Source organism: Falco cherrug, chromosome 2 (genome assembly GCF_023634085.1).
Source record: "Falco cherrug isolate bFalChe1 chromosome 2, bFalChe1.pri, whole genome shotgun sequence".
NCBI lineage: Eukaryota > Metazoa > Chordata > Aves > Falconiformes > Falconidae > Falco > Falco cherrug.
Window position 1 is genome coordinate 58,007,307 of NC_073698.1, and position 17,966 is coordinate 58,025,272.

Sequence of the window (17,966 nt, forward strand, 5' to 3'; positions counted from 1 at the left end):
CCCCGGACCAGCCGTCGGGTTGGGTTTTAAGGGCTTCGTCCCCCGTGTTCAAACAGCAGTAGAGGTGTCCCGAGCCGGTAGGTGGGGAGGTTAGGGTACACGGGGCCCTTCTCTCTTCTCGGATGAGGTGGGGGTTACCTACACCCAGGGGGAGGGGAGGGAGGAGGGAAAGACCCCCCCTGTCCCGCCGCTGCCAACGAAGTTTAGATGTGGAGCAGAGACGGAGGTCTACCTCTGCGGCCGCGCCCCTCCCAGCACGGCCATCCCCGCGCACACGGCAGGCTCCTCGGGTAATCAAACGGCTATTAAAACCTAATTTATGTTCGGTAATAATATTACGCCAAAAAAATATTGATTAAAATCATTGGCATATGCCGCCTGCCCCTTGGAGAGATCCGTGGGAAACGCAGCTGCGAGGATCCCTTTGTCCTGCCGGTCTCCCCGCAGCCGAAAAACCAAACGGGGGTCCCGCTTCAGAGCCTGGCGAGTGCTGCCAGCCCCTGCCAGCCCCGGGCAGCTCAAATCCCCTCCTGGGCCCGAGGCCGCACGGGCAGCGCTGGCCAAGGGCGGCGAACCCCGCTCCGGGGTCCCCGCCCCGGCTCCCGCCCCGGTGGGCTCTGCCCCAGCCGGCGAGAAGCGCCCCGGAGCTGGGCTCCCCCTTCGCCCTCCCCTCGGAGCCGTCCTGGCTTCGGGGGAGCCCCAGGGGCGATCCCAGCCTCCACCCCCGGTAGCGGGGATGCGCGGGGTGGGCAGCCCCCCCACCCTAAAGGGGCTGTCCCGCTCCCGCCGGGCAGGGATGCCTCTCCTGCGGCAGGCCTGGGGAAGGGGACGCGGCGTCCATGGCCGTGAGCAAGCCCCCCTTCCCTGTGCTCAGCGGGCTGGCCCTGAACTTGACCCTGGCTTTGGCGCATCCAGCCCGCTGCCCCTCTCCACCCGCCTCCCCCGGGCCCTGACCCCGGCCCGGCCCTGCCACGCTTAAGGGAGAGCGCTAATTCATCGGGTTCAGGGGTTGTTTTTTTCTGGGGGGGAGAGGGCAGCCAAGACCCGTCTCGCAGCCTTGTGCGCGGGTGGCCCGGGCTCAGGGACCGCTGGCCCCGGAGTCCTGCTCTGCACCCCTCCTGCCCCCTCGCCTTCCACCACCTCCGTCCCCGTCACCCCAGTTCCCCCCTTCATCTCTCTCCCTTCGTCTCCCACACTGAGCCTGAGCTTTCCAAACCTCCCTGCCCCGACCCTGCGGGCAACCTGGGGACCAACCTGGAGGGAGGCCGGGGCTTGCCCCGGCAGCCCCCACCGATCCCCCGACCCCCGCCACCTCTCCACCCCCATGCCCTGCCGCAGCCGGGGCGGCGTGCCCCGGCCGCCCCGACGGCGCTTCCTCGACGGCTCCCGGGTCGCCCCGGCCCCCAGCCCCCCGCCTCCGGTGGGCAGTGAGGGGCACGGCACTGCCCTCCCGCCGGCACCCCCGTGCCCAGCTGCCGCAAGCCCCACTTGGCCGGCTCTCCTCCGGCGGCGTGGCTCTTCGTTTATACCGTGAAAAACAGCGTGGAGCGGCGGTGTTAGTTTTTATCAGGATTACTATTAATCATAAAATTCACTCGTAACTCTGCCTGGAGACCCCCTGAAAAGAGGAGTGATCTCCCTGGGAATTGTTTGCTCCTCATGCGCTTCTCCCCAGCCACAAAAATTGAGGCTCTGTCTGTAAAACTAGCGGTGCTGCGCCCCACGCCCCCGCACCAGGAGGGCAGCTCGCCGCTCGGGGCTCTGCCCCGCCGCTACCTGCCCCAGCCGCCCGCACCGAACGAGACCCTCCTCGTCACCTGGTCTGGCCGCTCTCGTGGCTTTGTGCTGCAGCCGCCGGCGGCAAAAAACCAAACCCCAAACCCAAAAGCAAACCAACTTCCCACCAAACAAACAGAGATGACAACAGCCAAGACCGAAATAAAACCAACTCGGGCAGCTCTCGCCCCAACCCGAGCGCCGAGCGGCTGCCGAGCTCGGAGATGCCGCTGCCGGTACCGGTACCGGCGGGGCTCCGCAGCGGGCAAGGGGTTGCCCCTGCCCGGCCAAGCCCCCGCCGCGGGCAGCCGAGGGGCAGCAGCCCGGGCTGCAGCCGCTCCGCTTGGCTCTGGCCAGACTTCCCCAAACCCCTAACAGCCTTTTAAGTTTCCCCTTTGTTTTCAGAAACTCGTACACGTTTCCTGCCCGCTATGAAGACATAACAGGCTCCCCCAAACCTCTCCCCAGCCACACGTGCACGCTAGACGTGCTCGCGGGCACAGCGAGGTACGTATATTTTCCATCTCCATGCATGGTTGGTATTTTTGGTTGGTGTTTTTAAATCTCGTGGGTCTCTTCACACACACCCTCTTCCCCCCCCCCCTCCCCCCCCCGCTTTTTTCTTCCTTTCTTTCCTTTTTCTTTCTCTTCTTTTTTTCTTTTCAGTTTCCCCAAGCCAAACAGCCGGGGAAGGAGCCGCATTTTACCAGCAGAGCAAGCAAAAACTGTTGTCCCACCCTGCAGGGCACTGTGCCCCCCTCCCTCCCAAAGTGCAATCCCTCCCCAGTGCTTTGGGGTTTCTCCCCCCCCCCCCTTTTTTTTTTTGTGTGCGTGTGTGTCCCGATCGGGCTGGAGGATTTCTCTGCCTTTAATATTTGGGGAGAAAGAAAAGAAGAACAGAGAAGAGAAGAAGAAGAAGAAAACCGGTGGAGGGAGGACCTTCGCCAGAGGTTTCATGTCTTTAATACTACTTCAAAGTGGCTGCCCGACTGTTGTCCCGAGGAGAGGAAGCGCGGCACCGGCCGGACCGCCGGTCCCACTTCCTCGCAGGGCAGGAAACACGAGCAGGTTCCCCGCGCCCCTCGCCCGCGGCCCCAGGCGCTCCAGGGGCGCCCGCGGGGGGCGGCGGCGGGGCCGGGCGGCGGCACTGGGCGCGGAGCGGGCTCTGCTCGGCCGCCCCCACGCCGCGCCGCGGCCCACGCGCGGGAGCCAGCTGTTGCGTCCCGGAGGGGCAAGGACCCTCTTTTGGTGTTAAAAAGAAAATAATCGGCAACTGGAGGGGGGGAGGGGGGTGGGAAGTGATCGAGCGCCAGTCGGTGACCGAGAGGGGGTTTTACACGCGTGGCACCGCGCCTCGCAGAGGGCTGGGGGCGGCCGCGGGGGGACCCGGGGTGCCCAGCCCGCGGCAGGCGGGGTTGGCCGCCTCAGGACGGGGCCGCCCCGACACCGCCCCGCGGGGCTCCGCCGGCCGCGGGTGCCGCGGGGACGCCGCAGGTCCGTGGGTGGCCGCGGCCGGGGCGGCCGGCGGGAGCGGGGGCAGCGGCCCGGCCCGGAGCGCGGCGGACCCCGGCCCGAGTGGCGCCCGCGGGAGACGGGCTCGGTGCGTGCGCGCGCCGCCGTGGTCCGGGGCTCGACATACAGTGGTCTGCGGCGGGGGCAAACAAAAACAGCGAAAACCCCCAACAACAACAAAAAAGAGCAATTTTCCGTCGAACTCCTTTTTTTTTTTAACCTTTTTTTCTTTTTCCTAGAGCACTAATTCCTCTGTATGGGCAAGCAGCCCTTCTCCTTTGATTCTTAGTCACAGCCCCTAGATTAAATACCGGTTTTAATGAGAGCCGTGGCTGCGGCCGCATTAGGTGATGATAGTTATGAAGACGATGTGACCTGTTTTGATGAAGACGATCTGACCTGTAGGGAGAGAGGGAAAGGTCAGCCACATGCAGTGGCCAGATTTCTGCTCGTTCCCGGCACATGCTGCTGCAATATTGATCCGCGGAGAAAGATAAACATAAAAGCTAGATCCTATGTCCTGAATACTAATGAACGTGGCTTCCAGATTTTAATTGTTGTTGACTTCTTATTTCCACCGTAAACATTTGCTGACCTCTGTAGGGCAATTCCCCCCAGTTTTATTTTATTTTTGTTTTGTTTTATTTTATTTTGTCTTATTTTATCCTATTTTGTTTAATTTTTTCCAATCACTGAATGCCCCTCCTGTTGGAAATCTTTCCGGCAAGTTACTTTCGCCAGCAGCCAAGGCGCAGCCCCCAGAAAGCCACCGCCCGCATCTCGTTTCCATGAGACGGCGCAGCGAAGGCAACCGCTGCTGAAAACGGGGAAAGCTCTTCGGAAAGGCAGTATCTCGACCTGGGATCCACCTCTCGCATTTCTGCTTCAGTTCTCGCTCCATTCCTTCGCAGCATAACGCTGCAGATGACACCGGAGCTGTTAGGGTTTGTTGTAGGTTGTTGTTTTTTGGGGTTTTTTTTTACCCCCCCACCCCCTCCGGACCGTGCGGCAGAACCAGCAGTGGAAGCTGGAAGAGAGCTCTCCCTTCAAAGCCTCCCCGGTTTTCCAGCTGTTCCCAGACTAGATACACCTACGGCAGGCAAGGAGAGACGGGAAAAAGCCGTTGTCTCGGGGAGAGAGGCATTGCAGAGGCGCTCTCCCCCTGCCCGTGCAGAGCAGCCTGGCCAGGCAAGCGGGGGAGGCTCTTTTCGGAGGGTTTTCGCTGCGACGGTAAATGGTTCAGGATGACTCGCTGCCCCGGCTGCCTCTTGGCAATTATTTTTTTTTTTTTTGCCCTTGGAGATGGTCAAAATTAGCTGTAAATCGGGTAAAGCAGCCAGCGAAGCAGCTATCCCCAAACACGCGCTTCAAGTTTCCGTCGCTTCGTGGAAGAGCTAGAGTAAGCACCAGCGACTATATAGGGGCAATTAACTGTATCAGGCTGACATTTAAGAAAATGAGGGAGATATTAAACTCCTAATTCCCGTCATTACAAATAATTTTCATGAAGGGAACTTCTAAAAGATTTTTTTTTCTCCCTTACATTTTCCAGTCTATTTTTTAACCCCTGAGTGATTTACTACGTAAGTAATTTTAGAGGATGCAGTTTACGGCTTGAGTTATTAGACCGAACACCTCTGGCTGACACCACAACACCTTTTTTTTCTGCCTGCAGCTGTGAGTCACAACCCCATTTTCATACCAAACTGCTGCACATTCCTTTACAATATAGACTTCCTTCTTGCAAAGATCAAACACGCTCCGGCCAACGTGTTTATTTTAAAATACAGGAAAATTAAAACTAAACATGGACTTAAAAGAAAAAAACAAATGCATCATTTATTTTCCTGCTGTCCCTCCTACTAAAATAAAATAAAAATAAAATAAAATTAGGACGGAACGGTGTAGACCACTCCAATAAAAGAATACAGTGACAGAGCCAGAACAGTTGATTCCGACTGGAACAGGAACGGATCCTTCTGTTTGCTGTTATTTATTTATGTATTGTGGCTATGGTTTTAATTATATGTGGGAATGTCAGGCCAAGATGCTGTAACCGTAGCCTCCCTTTAACACACTTTTCCGATTTGTTTAATGCCAGCGCTACAAGGCTAGAACAGGCACCATAAGGAAAATGGTTTCAATATTCTGTTTAAGAGCTTACAACAGGGAATCCCGGAATTACAGGAAAACCTGCAGGCCTGCTCCGTGGAGGTGCCCGGCAGGACCAGGCACCTTCGTGCTCCTCGGCAGGTTTCGGGGTGCGGGGAGGGAGCGGAGGCGGGGAGTGGGGGGTGGGGAAGGCGGGAGGGAGAGGTGCCCGGGGTCATTTCTACCCAGCAAAGCGGGGTTTTAAAAGCCTCAGCGGCGCAGGCACTGGGATGCTTTTTAATTCTGAGCAGGGTGAAGGTAAATTTAATCTCTGCTCCTCCCGGTAACCTACTGCCCACTCCTCTTGGGTCTGAGAGGGGGACTTCGCTGCAAGTTCTTCTGTTTCCATTCCCTGGGGTTTTTTTGCCCCGGAGGAGTGTACCCGGTCGAGCTCGCGTTGCCCATCATCTCCCCCAGCTCCTCCGCCAGGCTTCCCCCGCGTCATGGGAGTGATGGGTGAGGCAGGGGAGCGGGACGTACCTGCTGCCCGCATTCATTTACCTTTGGCACGCATACAGAGGAAAAAAGATTTTTTTAAAGAAGAAAAAAATAGGAAAGAAAAAGCAAAGCGAAGGATCATTCGCTTTAGGGAACAGATCAAATAACTCCCTCTCTCGCCCCTCCAAATTACCCCCGATCCAAACGGCTCCGAAACGCTGAGCAAAGCAGGCGGCGAGCCCACACCGCGCCCCGGGGCTGTGCTTGCGCAGCGCGGGGGGAAAGACGTCCCCCCTCACGTCCCCTGGGCTCAGCCCCCGGGCCAAGGGCTCTCCGACCGCCTGCCGTCGCGGCCCGACATGGGCCCAAAAGTGCGGGCGGGAGCGGGGGTTTCCCCGCGGGACAGCCTCCCGTGCCGGCAGGCACCGCCGCCCGAGCCCCGCGCCTCCCGCTGCTTGCCCGCACCTGCCCCCGCGCTGCCCGACGTGCGCGCCCGCTGCCTGCCCGTCGCCCCGTCGCCCCGCGGGGACAGCCCCGCCGGGACGCGCGGCATCGGGGCGCGGCGCTGCCCCGGTCTGGACAAACTACACTCGCTAAGAAGGGGGACTGTGGGTCCCCCCCCGCCCAAAAAAAACGGGGGGGGGGGGAGGCCGAGGTTCTCGTTTTCAGCTCTTAAATCAAAGCCTGGGACTCGGCAGAGACGGCGAAGAAACCCGCGGAGGGCCCGCTCCGCGCGTGGAGGCTGCCGGCGCCGCTCGGGCGCGCTTGCTAACGCCGTTTCCCCCGCGGGGTGTCCCGCGGATGGCTGCGTCCCCAAGCCCAAAGGGCAACGCCGCGGCAATCCCCGACGGGATGTGCGCCGTAGGTGCCTTGGGACCCCCTCGGCCCCCTGAGCACAGCGGCCCGCCTGGCCCTACGGTCCCCGGCCCCCTCGGGAGACTCTTCCCTGCGCTCCCGTCGAGGGTCGAACCCTGCACCTCACTCCGCGCTTTCTGCACAGCAGCGGCGCAGGTCCCCCGAGGGATTTGGGGTGTCTGCAGCCGATGGGCAGTCTGTCCCGGGGAGGTGGCCGGATCCTGCCCCTTCTGTTTCACCCGGCCCGTGCCTTTGCTTTAACGGGCTTGTAACAAAGTGGCGCGACACCGCCACGTCTCTCTTTGACAAGGTGCTTCGTGCGTACAGATCGGGTAGGGATGCGCTGAGCGGCTGCCAGCTCCGGGCGGAGAGTATCCATGCTTAGCGGCCAACACACGCCGGCTGCCTCCCGAGAACCTAAGGAACCTAAGCCTTCTTAGGGTTTCAAAGAAAGCAACCGAGAGGTGGCTGCGTTTAATTAAAAGCATCGACGAATCGCTGAGGCAAGGGGAACCCGGGTTCAAGCGGTGCTCTCGCGGCTGAAGGGGATTTGACTGGCAAGTCCTTCGGGCTGCTCCCGCTCGCCCTGACGGCTGCCTGCTTGCCCGGTATTGGGGTGAATGAATGGTAAAACCCAGAGACGGCTCTTGCCCCGAAACCCGATGAACGCAATTTTGCAACGCGACGAGGAGCTTAATTTCTTTTATTTTTTTTGCTGGTTTGTCCCCGTCCGGGGAAGAACTGGAAGCGGCTCCCCGTGGCAGGTTACGAAGGGGATGGGCATCCTGGCACTTCCAGGTTTTGGTCACCGAGTCCGGCGACACGCAGCCCCGCAGGCAGGGGAACAGCCCCCGCAGAGCGCCCAGAGCCAGCCCGCGGCGAAGGGCGCGGAGCCTCCCCCGGCGCGGTCGCCCGTCCCGGGCCCCGGTTCTCCCGCGGCGGGGACAGCGGGGTCCCCCCCTCCGCACCTCGGCCGGGCAACAATTTCGCTGCTGGGCGAGAAGCAGGACTCTCACCCGCGGTGCCACCGGGTGATGGGTGCCTGAGCCCGTTCCCGCTCCGGGGCACCGGGGCGTTGCGGACGGCTCTTCCCGGCGCCGGGCATCCCGGCATTTCGGCAGGCACCCACCGGTGGCGGCTTTTGAACGTCCGCAGCGCTGGGGACTCACTGTACCGTCGGGCTTTTGGGCAGGCTGTCCCTGCCGCCGGGGCGACTCCGGCAACGAGGGCGACATCCCCGGCGGCTGCCCCAGCACCAGCTCTCGGGAGGGACACGCGGGACACGCCACACTGTGCCACCGCTTTGTGAAAGGCGCCTGCCGGGCTCCGGAGCCTCCGGGTAACGTGCCCTGGTTAATCCCGGCCACTCGCTCCCTCCAGCTCTTGCAGCCGTAGGGACGTGAGCAAGCAGGGCCGCTGCTCCCTCCCCGGCCCTGGCGTCCCCCTGAGCCCCCTCCGCAGTGCCCCCGGTGCTGGGGGCTCCTCGGAGCGCCTGGCTGCCGCCGCACGCCCCGGCGGGGTCCCGTACACGCCGTCCATAGGAAGAAGCAGAGAACAAGGAACCTCAGGGAGGTGCCGGCGGGGCTCTGCGGAGGCCGGCGCGGTGCCCCTCCGCCTCGGGCTGGTGGTGGTGGTGTTTGCGAACACCGCGCCAAGCAGCAGCGCGGGTCGGGCGGCGGCGGGGGCTGCCGGGCAGGGGCTGCCGGGCAGGGGCTGCCGGGCAGGGGGTGCCGTGCGGGGGGTGCCGTGCGGGGGGTGCCGGGGGCTCAGCCCTTCTCCCCAGGCACGGTCAGGCTGAGAGGCCGGCCCGGCGGCTGGAGTCCGGGCCCGCGGGCACCGCATCATTCACAGCATATCTACGAAGCAGAGAGAGAAAGGAAGGAGCTGCCTCTGTTCCACAATACCTTTTTTTGGTGGGATAGATTACATTCACAAGCCCTTCCACGTTAAAGCCCTTTAATTTGGTTTCTATGGCTTGCATATTCGAGGCTTTCCAGGGGTACCCACGCGGGAGCAACCCACGTAGCGCCCCAGCCCCTCTGCTGCCCCTGAGCAGCGGCTCTGCGCAGCCCAGCCTGTGTGCCAGCTCCGGCTCTGGCTTGCTGGCCCTACCCGCCCTAAAACACCCACGGAGACACACACCTGCTGAAGACACCATTAAGATTAAAAAAAAAATGATGTTCCACTGCACAAAAGGTACTGTAAAATGTAATGGCAACCGGTATTGGAACAGTTATGCAGAAAAATAAATTTTCTTTGTCTATACAGTGGCAACATTTTCTTTCCAGCGAAGAGAGTGACAAGCAAAAGGGGCAGAAAATGACGTGGAGGTGCAAAGAAAAAATCTCAGCGTCAGGTTCTTGCTTCCCAAGCAAAACTAACTGACCGCCACTACCAGCCAAAAGAAATCTCATATATTTTATTTGCCTTCCACAGACTTGTATATTTAGCACATCTTTTATTGTCCCACCGCGCTTCCAGAAAGTTGCTATACCTTAGCCTGAAACCACAGGCTGCAGCGTCAGATTTTGGCAACCTCCCTTCTGCTACAGCTATTAAAGGAGATTTAGCCTCCAGTAGAATTCATTCATCCCATCACTTATGCCAGATATTAAGTGACTAAATCAGCTGTTGGGGTGGTTCCTTGTGCAGCCAAAATGATCATCTCTCATGTGCAGTCCACTAGAGATATCACCACCTAAGCCAGAACGACACTGACGTACCAGAAAATGAGCCAATTGCATTAAGCAACGATTACATCATGTACAGCTCATACCAGTTTTGCTATTACCGAAGAACAGCAGAAGCTGTGTGAGAGAATGAAACAGCAAAAATTCTGGGTTTAGCCCAAGTTACAGGCTTGAGTATTGAAGTAATGGGTATCTTCTTAATCTTTCATCCTAATTTCTGCAGGAGATGAAGCAATGGAGATAATGTAGGGATTTTTGTCTTTAAAATATGTTCCTTTAATACCCTCAAATAATAATCCTTAAATGCATTACTTCTTGCCTTCACAGGGTTTAAGTGGATTTTAAATAATTCCTAGACCTTGCGCAGTCCCTTTATGGATAAATACCTTTTATCCTCTGTACCTGCATGTATTTTGCTAAGTCTCATGGTGGGCTGCATTAGAAATATCCAGATGGGCAACACCAGCATCTGTGGTACTATCGGGAGTTGCTGAACAGATAATTGAGGAGTCAAGAGGCCATGGTGGGGAACATATAGCAAGAACAGATGAACTTTAAGAACAAACAGACCGTTTAAATCCAATATTCCAGAATGGCAAAGACAAATAGAGGTGCCCCAGCAGAACTGTTTTCAATGACTGGTTTCTATGAAATCTCAATAGTGTTATGGGCATACCCCGTTTGCTTCAGAATATTCACTTTTCTCTTGGTTATTTGAGTCTTTGATGTATGCTCAGCTGATCCATCCTGATTTCTTGCCCTTTTCTGACCCTAGGCACCTTTTGTCACTGCATGCCTACATGCTTTATACCCAGCCTCCATATGCATTAGAGCCGTCTCTTGGGCAAGCTGACAAAATGAAACCTCCAGGTTTATTTCAGCTGATTTGAACTGCTGCCAAGGCAAGGGCCACACTGGATCTCATGGGCATAGATCTAGTAAAGAACAGAACACTCAATTGCCATTTATTTTCAGAAGGTATTTCTGCATCTTCTTAAGGCTGAATTTTATGAAGACTCACCCCATCAAATCCTAGCCCCAAGCCAGTTTGGTTTTACACATACCTGTGAGGCAGTTTTCCTTCTACAAAAAAAATGCCCAATGGTTTTAAATCTAGTATGATTGAATGCTTGGTTGTGATCATTGTGAAAGGGACCTGGAGTTTAGCAGCAAAGTAGACAATCAACTTTTGTTTCTTTTCAGGATATGTCTTAGTAAAGTGGAAATGTTTCTATAAAACAAGGACATTTGAGCTCTTGTAGAAATCTAAATAAAATCCTGAATTTTATAGGACTATTTCAGCTCCATGCAAGATTGTCCTTTGAGGCATAGCCTCATTCCTAGTATGCAAAAGAAAACTGGATTTTAGGCTTCTATATTTATCGAATTAACAGATCAGTAAACAAACATAAATTTCAACCAGTTCCTCCAAGCAGATGCCCAAGCCACACCAAGTACTGTGAGAAGTGGTCCTCCTTGCTAGGTTTGTGGGCAGCCCCCAGTGAAGAAGCCAGGTACCAAATGGGGATAAAGAGTAACCAGGTTTCTGTCCCCAGGAGGTGGCTTCATCAGGTCAGGATTAAGGAAGGTAGCTGAGCAGGTTGGAGTATCTTGCAGGACTGTCAGTCCAACACCTTCCAAGAACAGCAAATTCACACCCACAAAACTATACATAAGGAAAAACGTGTGATAAATGCAGCATATGAGCGAAAAACCCACTATGTGCCTCTAGAAAAAAAAAATTGTCTATTTGGGAAAAATAAAAAGCATATGCTTGAAGCTGTTATCGTATAAACACATGCCTAGAACATGAACTTTTCCAGCATGCAGATAAATTGACTTGTCACTCAACGTAGTTTCTATATACTGAAATTTAAAGTAATTAGAGGACAGCTGCTGGGCTCCATTCAGAAATATTTGTTTTATTTTTATAACACTCAGGATATTTTCTATATTTTCCGAGGTATTAGATTTCAGTTTGCTACAGTTAAATGTAATAGAAATTTCTGTAGTCATTATTGACTGCAACTGCCAACACACAATTTGAGAATTAAAGTCCAATGTGGAAAACTGGCAATGGATATTGAAAACAGTTTGTGCTCATACTTCACCTTACAACTGATGGTTAGAATGAAGCTGGTTTTCGAGGAGTTACAAGGGGAGACGCAAGCTGGTTTCAGAGAAAAGCAAACATCCACAGACACAGCACTGTGGTCTGCAGTCAGTGGCACCAGGGAACTGGTCTGGTCTCTGAGTTTAGGCTGGGTTGGTCTGACAGGAACAGATAACTAGAATTTAAAGGTTGTGACAATAGATTTGGTAACACGTGATGACATTCAGTATATCCTCCTGCATTAGTGTGACTGCTCATTCCTCCTTAGGGACAGAATTTTCTGATTACTAAATTGGCCTGCATGATCCAAAAGTGCTCTTGCCTTCCCTGTGGGCTGAAACAAATTGTTGCCCTGGGGAGGAGGAACACGGGGGATAACTAACTCCCAGCCCTCCTTGCCTGGGGCCCTTTGGTGCTGTACCAAGCACAGGGTGGCGAGATCCAAAGTACAGCCCTGTCCCAGTGCTGGACAGCAGCTTGACCCTCCCGCACCAAACGGCTTGAAACTCTTTGCAGCTCTGCATCCATATGATCTGGTTTTCCCTTCCCTTCCCTTCCCTTCCCTTCCCTTCCCTTCCCTTCCCTTCCCTTCCCTTCCCTTCCCTTCCCTTCCCTTCCCTTCCCTTCCCTTCCCTTCCCTTCCCTTCCCTTCCCTTCCCTTCCCTTCCCTTCCCTTCCCTTCCCTTCCCTTCCCTTCCCTTCCCTTCCCTTCCCTTCCCAGATACAGAGGCTCAGGCCTATGACTGAAGTTGTAGGGGACTCTAAAGAAATCTTGGTGCAAGAGAAACCTGCCCATCACCATCAGGGATGGCATCATCTGGTCATGGGATTTAAAAGAGACCTGAGCGTCTGTGTTCCCAGTGGCACTGGAAATCATGGCATTGCCTACAACACTGAGGAGACCAACCAAATTCCACCTAGATGCTTTTGTCCCTGGCCAAATTGTACTTGAAACAGTAAAGGAGAAACATTTAACTTTTTCTTGCTGAGGAGGCAGGGGCAGTGTGTGGCTGTTGTCCCACCACTGGCCAGAGCTCAGTACCTTCCTTGTCTGCTCCTCAGGGACCTCTTGGGTGCTGTAGTCTGAGTGTCCCCTAACTAGCAGGATACAATGAGCAGTACTTGCCTGGCAGCATCTCACTGCACTGATCCTACAGGAATCGCTGTGCTGTGACTGCTGGTGGAAAAACCATGGCAGAGTTGGGGTCCCCAAGCATGCTGTGCCCCTGGGAGCCTGTTTTGTTGCGTGGGGTTTCCCCCTGGAAATCCAAACCCACCTATACTGGAGAGGTACTCAGTCACCTCTCAGGAACATGGGTGATGAGTCACTTAAAGGCTGGAGACTGCCTGTAGTAAAATAATACAGCCCTTCTTCTCTGACGGCAGCAGATAATCCCTGTGAGGCCACTGGACCCATGGAGTTGGGTTGAATCTCCCCCTCTCAAAGATACAGTTAATTTTGAAGGTACCAATTATTTGGGAATCTGCCAGAGCATTTCTGTCTTCCAACATTTACAAGGATTGCCAGTATTCCCTTTCTGGTATCTTATATTTGACTGTTTCTAAGCTAAATAAAATCCACTTTAACTTACAGAAATTTATTTTAAAAACTATGAAATGCTACCATCCTGCAGAACCAGCTATAGTTGCACTCAGGGATACAGACAGAGAGCAGAAGCAGCGGAGTCAGGCACACATTGCCTTTCCTTCTGCACTTCAAGGGGTAGGCTACAGATAATCCAGATGCCCAGTTCATACAGAACATGAAATTATCAGCCATTGATAGAACTGACAAATAACATCATCCCCCTGATCCTTTGCAGTGAGGTCTTTTCACTCTGCTGCTTTGAGATTGAATGAGAGACCCCAATATGAAGCCTGGGGCCTCGTGTCTGTACATTTCCTGTAGGCGATGGGATGCATGAACGGTAGAACAGTTTACCCTGCTTTATTGATGTAGTATTTCAGCTTTAAGGTCTGTAGCCTCAATCCCATAGTCTCCGTATTTCACAGGATTTTAGAAACACTGATGAGAAAACACACATTGCTGTGAATCATATGGCAATGCACACATAACCTGGCTCACGCCTGAAATCTGACTGTGTATTGTGTATACTTAGCTTGTTCATATACAGTTTATACAGTAAGCACAGCAGCAAATGATTACTGGTGTCTATTATACTTAAGGTTGCCAAATATTTTCAGTTTAATCATCTTCTTTCCTGTTTTCATGTGATCAATTTTCTTAAAAAAATACTCTGTGGCTTCAAATTTCCTCTCTGTGGTTTTTGCCCCTAAATGATTTTCCTAAGTCTTTTTTTACAATGTTCTTTCATCCACTTTTGAAGTGGTGATGGTTAAAAAAAGGAAAAAAAAAAAAAAGAACTTTTCCACATAGACTAAACCTCCCAAACCGAGAGTCACAGCAAAGTTAACATGGGCATAACCTGCACCAAAGGCCAGTGTCCTCCAGTCAGATTTTGATTAATTTTTCACTAATTTTCACTTGTTTTGTAGTAGGAACTTTTCATTTTGGGAAAAAAAATTAAGAGATTTGACTGGAAAGGCAGATAGTTAGCATAGGTTGTCCTCAGCCTGAAGCCTCCAGATATATTATGCTCATTAAGTGTCCCATTCCTCTGTCTGCATTTTTGTTTCTAAGAAGCAGAGCTTGTACCCTCTTTAGGATGAATAACTTGGAAAGAAGGAATTTACAAGCTCCACGAGTTTATTGGTTCCAGATTTCTTTCCTTTCTTTTTTTTCCCTCTGCACATAATTTGAGATGCCTTTTCCTTAAAAGTTTAGATAAATATGTTGAAAACATTAATGCATCATAAAGGTCATAAGATTAAGCATTCAAAAGTCAGCCAACTTCAAGAATTATTACAGTGAGATTTGCATGATCTACATCCATCTCAAAAGACATAGCATCAAGGACAGCTACAAACTTACTCTGGCATTTCAATCTGGTTTCTGAGCTGCCTAAAGAGTTCATATCACATTTAATCCTTTGAGCAGACATAAACTAGAGAGAAAAGATTCTGTCATGTTATCAAAATTAGCATAACACTCCCCTGACCTTGGTAGGCAAGGCATGCATAAAATTGCGTTAACGGTGCCCTGTCACTGTAACACTGGCATTTTCAGGTATGTTCTCAGCCATTTAGAGACTGGGCTTAGACAAAAAAAATCTATTACTTGTTGCAGTGGCATAAACAATTTCAGGAAAATAAATAGACTTCTTCGTACATAGCAAACTAGATGAATTATGCTTCAGGGTGGAAAAAAAAGCCCAAGCCAACAACAAAGTTGTTATAACAATGGCTACTAGGTATATATATTTAGTTAAGTTTGTCTCTATAGATCAGTTCTGTTAAGCTGAAACTCTGAACCAGTTATACAGACTGGAGCAGGCTGGGAGGGACTTCTCCATCTCTCAAATTAGGATGGCTACTCTTCCCTCTTCTCATTTTAAGGATTTCCAGGACAGCAAAGCTAGGACAGCTGTGAGGAATTAGCTCTCCTTATTGCACTGCAACTGAGGACTTGGGCTGCAATGTCGCTGTTGGAAAGGGTGATTAAGCTCAATTTTCCTCTAACCTTTATTTTCTAAGAAAGCAATTGTCAGGACAGATAAATGCTTGGTATGGCTGTGGGTAAAACCTAACCCAACCTAATCTAACCTCAACTTTGTTTTGGGGTGAATCTTGGAATTAAAATTGCTCCATGTTATCTCACCCTTAAACAGGACTAGATCCTGACTCCCCACATGCCTGAGAAAGCTCTGTTGGAGCACAGCAACAGCAGCGGGAGCAAGAAGCAGACCAGCTGCTAAAATCGGGAAGGGTGAAGAGTATTTATTTCTATGACAGACATCACCTGGCTGTTATCATGAGTAGTAACATGAGAGACAGGTCCTGGGATGTGGTGGTAAAAATCCTCCTTCTCTGAAGAAATAGCCTGAACTGCTAATTTACAACTAAGGAAAAAACTATGGTTAGGACTAATTTTTTGAAACACCGCACAAAAGTTGATGTTACTGTCTCAGATCATCTGTAGGCACATCAGAAGCTTGCTTCAACCAACTCTTAGATTAAAAATATTTTTTTGTTTTCTGTACTGCCTTTTGCTAAGGCTTGTTGTCTTAAACAAAAAGAAGCCAGTGTGGCTTTTCGACATGGATTTTTATACTTGCCCACTCCACAGCTGCAGTACTAGGATATTATTGAAATGCATTTTTTCATTATTCCTAATATCATTCAGATCTTCCAAGAACCATCTAACATTTTTTCCGTATCTACTGGAAAAGAAACTGCAGGCTGGGAACATCACAGCATTCAGTTGTATTTTCCCAGATATCATTTGCATTTGCACTACATGTAAGGACTAAGAAAAGGGCATTGGTATCTTCCTTAATTCTGTTTATATCAGAATGGAATTATGTTTCCTACTTGACTGCATGTTGTATTTTTTAATAATTTCCCCCATCCCCCCACAACAACTGTAAAAGGATAAAGAAATAGGCAAAATTACTTAAATTACTTATATGAAGCAAGAGCAGTGTTGCCTATGTAGGAAAAAGACACATCTCTATTCATAGCAGGTTTTAAAGAAAAGTTAATTTAATTAAACAATGTACAAAATAATAAATGAACCACAATGCAGCTTGGACGGTATTACTGATAGAGAGGTCAGCTCTTCTCCTTCACTATTTTTATCACATCTTCATGGTACTGAAAAATGTCAAAACCCTAACATTGCAGCTAGAAAGTCTACTGCAAGGTGTTGTAAGGGGAAAAAACCCCGCACAAACTATTAGAGAAAATCCATCCCTTGGGAAATCTTCTAAGGAGGCAGGAGCTCCTCTCCTTCCAAGAGCCAGTGTCCTCAGGGATCATGTAGCACTCAACGCTGGATGTTTTATGGTCGCCACACCCCACCTGGCAATGGGTTTTGGACCGCAGCGCTGGCAATGGGCGCGGGGTGAGCTGGCTGCTGTGTTACTGAGCGCAGCACGGATCTGACAAGCGTGGTGTGATCCAGAAAGGCGCCTTATTGCTTCCTGAGTGGGTCTCACCAGCAGATTAGGTGTCTGGACACATAGGGGTGTTCCAAAAAAATATGGAGTGAAATGCTTAAAATTAAATGATTAAATGCAAAAGGCAACCTTCCAGACCCCCAATATTGATCAGGGACCTCCTCACAGCTGCGTTGGAAATGCTGTGCTTTAGCCCTCACCCCTCATTAGGGCTTCAGCAGCCCGATCTGCTCTGATTTGAGAGTCTGAATTTGTTTTCAGAAACAGTCTGAGTGATAAGGGAGAAATCTGAAGTGAGGTGGGCTGGGAGCTGCTGTAGGGTGGGGGGGTACAGCACAACTCTCCCGGGGAGCCTTGTAAGTGGAGAGTGGCTGAGTGGGGGCCACATCCTCTACCCCTGGTTTCGGCAGAGGCAGGAATGCAAGAGTTATGGGGCCAGAAGGAAGGCAGGCAAGAAGAAACATCAAATAAAAGCCTAGGGGGTAGGGCAGTCAGCCAGAAAAGGGAAGACACCTAGCCAAATACATAAATAATCCTGGGAAGCCGGAGCAGAACTCGGTAACTCCCCAGTGCCTGCAAGCCTGTGGTTAAGGAACTGAGACTAGATATTTTGAGGCAAAGGACAGCCTATAGCCTGGTGTCCCATCACTCTGACTATGCTGTGTGTATGGCACTACATGCTCTTGTGTGCAACAAGCATGTTCAAGGGCTGTCTAGCATGCTGGTGACGTCAGGAGCATACAATAAGTTTTGCAGGTAGGGGTTTTTCACATGACTTCTTAGAATAAGGCACATTAATCACATCCAAGTCCTATGCTGTAGTGCTTTTCTGAACCTCACCTGGGTACATGCACAGTTGCAGTGTACACATGTATATTTGGAGTACATGCCTGGAGATATAGTAAATCAGGAGCCTCTCTTGGGCAAGAGGATGCAAATCCTGGTGTGACATCTATGTCCCGTTCTCACCCATTAAGGATGATGTTGCAGTTTGTGTGCTACTCCAGGACACGGTTCCCTATGCAGGGAAACAGGAATCAGCTTATGGTAGCTTCTCCAACTGGACAGGGACTATAACTAAGCTATAGGCTGAAATCATCACCCTAGATCAGTGAGGTGCTCTGACCATCCTCTGCAGAAGATGGCCTCCAGCCACGCTGACTGCCTTGCATAGGGATCTAGATGAAGAACAATTCTTTATTGAAATCACGTACCTGTGCCATTTTTATCCCCAGTGCAACGGTGGAGTAAATAATTCCAGTTTTGTCTTACTACATACCATACAAGCAGAGGCCAACGTATACTTGAGGAAGCAAAACCAAGAAAGTGTATTTAGCTTTCATACTGAGAATTTCCCGGATACAGCAAACTTACCTTCTTTATTTTAACATG